This window comes from Triticum urartu, chromosome 6 (genome assembly GCF_003073215.2).
Source record: "Triticum urartu cultivar G1812 chromosome 6, Tu2.1, whole genome shotgun sequence".
Lineage (NCBI taxonomy): Eukaryota > Viridiplantae > Streptophyta > Magnoliopsida > Poales > Poaceae > Triticum > Triticum urartu.
This window is the reverse complement of record NC_053027.1, coordinates 66017656-66022091: the sequence shown is the minus strand read 5'-3', so window position 1 is coordinate 66022091 and position 4436 is coordinate 66017656.

Here is a 4436-nt window from a genome sequence, read left to right as displayed (position 1 = left end):
CCACAAAAACGACCTTTAAAGGCGTCATTCTAGGTGTAGAGGCCCATTGCACAGGCTCAATTACACTGGAAGTGGTCTTTGGATCACCGGATAACTTCCGAAGCGAAGAATTAATCTTCGATATAGTCCCGTTCCGCAGTGGCTATCATGCACTGCTCGGGCGAACCGCATTTGCGAGATTCAATGTGGTACCGCATTATTCATACCTCAAGCTCAAGATGCCAGGACCCCGGGGGGTCATCACAGTCAATGGAAACACAGAGTGCTCTCTCCGTACGGAGGAGCACACTGCGGCCCTCGCAGTAGAAGCGCAAAGCAGCCTCTCAAGGCAATCCACCAGTTCGGCGTTTCAAGACCCGGACACCTTCAAGCACGCTCGGAGTAATCGGCAACTAGACCGCCTGGCACGATCTGAGCTCGCGTAGCAATGCGGCCCCCACCCCAGTCCCAGCCAAGCGGCGAAATCCGTACCACGCGTACATAATTACGCATTAAAAATACCATGGGCACAGGTGGGGAGGGGGGCACAACTACGGCACGCCCCAAGAGGCGGCCTAAACCGCACTAGGGGCTTCCTGCTCTGTTATTTTTCTCTTTCGGGACTTTAATCTCTGGAAACCCTCTCCGACAGCATGATCGCCGAACACATGATGCAGCAACCAAGGAGGCAAAAAGCTACGTCACACCACGGAACTACCAGGTGGATTACGATAACGAGTGAAATATTTGATTTAATACTATTCCTCAGCTTGCCCTTGGAAGGGACATAGTCCTACTTTTTGCTTATCGCACTATCTGTATCATTCTGCTTTAACGCATCTATTTGAATAAACAATGCATAGCATTAAGACTATTATTGAATTCTTCTTTTTTATATATGTGTTCCTTAATGACGCCTTGCAACCATTCACTTTGGTATGACCAATCTTTCACAAGTGCGGCACCCCGAACTTATAGCATTATATGCATCAGCTCCGAATCATGTCTTTGGTCAAATGTTGGGTTTGCCCGGCTCCTATGTTTTGGTACCTTACGTTCCGCTCTATCGGCTAAGGTAGCGCTAGGAGAACTACTACGATTGTGCCTCGGTTCTGCTGGGCAAAGCACCTCAGTAGAGAAAGCTAAAACTGACTGTCATGATAAGGCGAGAGACTAGTTGCTGTTTGGCGAGGTTTCGAGTCCCTAAAGACTTATGCCGCTTAGAGCGATGAGTCGGTCCTGTCCGGCTTAAAGGCGTGTATCGCGCCCCGAATTCGGCCTTCCGAATACTAGGGGCTTTGCCGAAATTTAAAATTATAGAATTTTATGGCTAAGTAGAGTGACAAAGCATTCTTAGTCCGGTTTCCTTGTTCGCTGTCCTGAGCACCTCCCTCGAAGGACCCAAACATGGGAACAAGAGTGCTCAGGTTTATTCCGAACACCCCAGCACTCGCGGCATGGGGGCAGAAGCCGAGGACTAGCCATCTCTCAGATTGGATAAACAGCCAAACAGAAGGTAATATCTTAAATTCAAACAAGCGTTGCATAGCGCATATGAAACAAGTTTTCATCATACAGGATCACACGAGCAAGTTTACTCAAATATTACATCCTTTGAACATTCGTCCGCTACAAGACGGGCACCCTTCAGGACACCCTCACAATAAATTTCTGGGGTGCGATGCTCCTTGCCCTGTGGCGGTCCTTCCTTGATCAGCTTCACAACGTCTAGCTTGGCCCATTGCACCTTCACTCGGGCGAAAGCCTGGCGTGTACCTTCAATACAGACGGACCGCTTGACGACTTCCAGCCGTGGGCAGGCATCCACTAGCCGCCTCACCAGGCCGAAGTTGCTGTTCGGAAGGGCGTCGCCAGGCCACACCCGGACTATAAAGCCCTTCATGGCCTATTCGGCCGCCTTGTGTAGCTCGACCAGCTGCTTCAGCTGGTCGCTCATAGGCACCTGATACGTCTCCGTCGTATCTATAATTTTTTATTGTTCCATGCCAATATTATTCAACTTTCATATACTTTTTGGCAACTTTTTATATTATTTTTTGGGACTAACATATTGATCTAGTGCCCAGTGCCAGTTCCTGTCTGTTGCATGTTTTTGGTTTCGCAGAATATCCATATCAAACGGAGTCCAAACAGGATAAAAACGGACGGAGCTTATTTTTGGAAAATATGGAATATTTGGAAGGAAAATCAACGCGAACCAGTGCCCGAGGTGGTCACGAGGCAGGCCCCCCCTAGGGCGCACCCCTACCCTCATGAGCCCACTGTAAGGCAGTTGACGCTCTTCTTTTGCCGCAAGAAAGCTAATATTCGGAAAAAAATCACGGTGAAGGTTTCAGGCCAATCGGAGTTACCACTACTAGGAAAAGGCATGCTAGTGGCGCACCGAATTTGCCTTCTAATGGTGCACTACCGGTGCGCCACTGGCATCACGCCATTAGAATTAAATTCTAATGGCGCACCACTGATGCGCCATTAGTATCTGGTGTTCTAATGGCGCACCACGTAGTGCGCCATTAGTATAGCCTGCAGTGCGCCATTAGAATGCCTCCCAGGGGGCCATATGTACCCATGTGCTTTGGCATTCTAATGGCGCACCAGCAGTTAATGCGCGATTAGTGTGATGATCACAGTGCGCCATTAGTGTCTTGTGTGGTGCGCCATTAGTATGAATATTAGGTTTTATTTTTTTTGCTTTTCTGATTTTTGCACAGGTTACATAATATATTAATGGCACACCACTGATGCGCCATTAGTATCTGGTGTTCTAATGGCGCACCACGTAGTGCGCCATTAGTATAGCCTGTAGTGCGCCATTAGAATGCCTCCCAGGGGGCCATATGTACCCATGTGCTTTGGCATTCTAATGGCGCACCAGCAGTTAATGCGCGATTAGTGTGATGATCACAGTGCGCCATTAGTGTCTTGTGTGGTGCTCCATTAGTATGAATATTAGGTTTTATTTTTTTTGCTTTTCTGATTTTTGCACAGGTTACATAATATATTAATGGCACACCACTGATGCGCCATTAGTATCTGGTGTTCTAATGGCGCACCACGTAGTGCGCCATTAGTATAGCCTGTAGTGCGCCATTAGAATGCCTCCCAGGGGGCCATATGTACCCATGTGCTTTGGCATTCTAATGGCGCACCAGCAGTTAATGCGCGATTAGTGTGATGATCACAGTGCGCCATTAGTGTCTTGTGTGGTGCTCCATTAGTATGAATATTAGGTTTTATTTTTTTTGCTTTTCTGATTTTTGCACAGGTTACATAATATATTAATGGCGCACCACTGATGCACCATTAGTATGTGGTGTTCTAATGGCGCACCACGTAGTGCGCCATTAGTATAGCCTGCAGTGCGCCATTAGAATGCCTCCCAGGGGGCCATATGTACCCATGTGCTTTGGCACTCTAATGGCGCACCAGCAGTTAATGCGCGATTAGTGTGACGATCACAGTGCGCCATTAGTGTCTTGTGTGGTGCGCCATTAGTATGAATATTAGGTTTTATTTTTTTTTGCTTTTCTGATTTTTGCATAGGTTACATAATATATTATTGGACAGAATATAGACAGCAGCACACAGCAACATCAGATTCATCGAATACAATAGAAGATTAGTCTCCGAATACAATTCATCATATTAGTCTCCGAATTCAAAAGACCGAACAAAGATAAAACATTACAAGTCTCAAGACCGCGAGTATCGAGTTTGCCTTCACATTGCAAGTCGATATCGATCATCTAAAATACCATCACATAGAAGAGAGCTGTGGTCATCACGATGAGCATCATCGTGATCAAACTGGTCTTCATCCGGTTCCTCCAACGCTCCCTCCTCTCTCCCGCTAGATAGCTGGCGTATCTACATTCGGCCTCCGCCCTAGTGGTGTACCCTTTGTAACTGTTACCGCTGAAACGGTGAACCTGTCTCCGACACTCCTCCCAGTTGTCGTAGACTCCGGGAACCTTACCCTTGTACACGACATACGACGGCATCTCTATGCACAAGCCAAACAACAGACAATACATAAGCAATATGTAAGTATGCAACAAAAGGATCGGAAGAGAAAAGCAAGACATTAATAGCACGATTTATGGTCCTACTAATAAATAGCATCGATTACATATAAGTTGAATGACTGTCCAAACCAAAGAGACATATGAATTCATTAAAGTATAATTACAACATGAGCCAATCAATGTTTCAGAACTACACATCACTACTTTCGACTCGACTCATCAGACAGGAACGTCGATGAAGCCGCCGTCTGTCGTGATGATCATGAAATCGCGGTCGTTGTCACCCTGCATTTGTAGCGTTTCATCTATCTCACTTTTGGACGGTTGATATCTGAGGAAGAACTGCCCCGAGGTATGAAGGACATCTTGATGGATGATGTCTGCAAACTCCGACTGGATGCAAAAGAATTC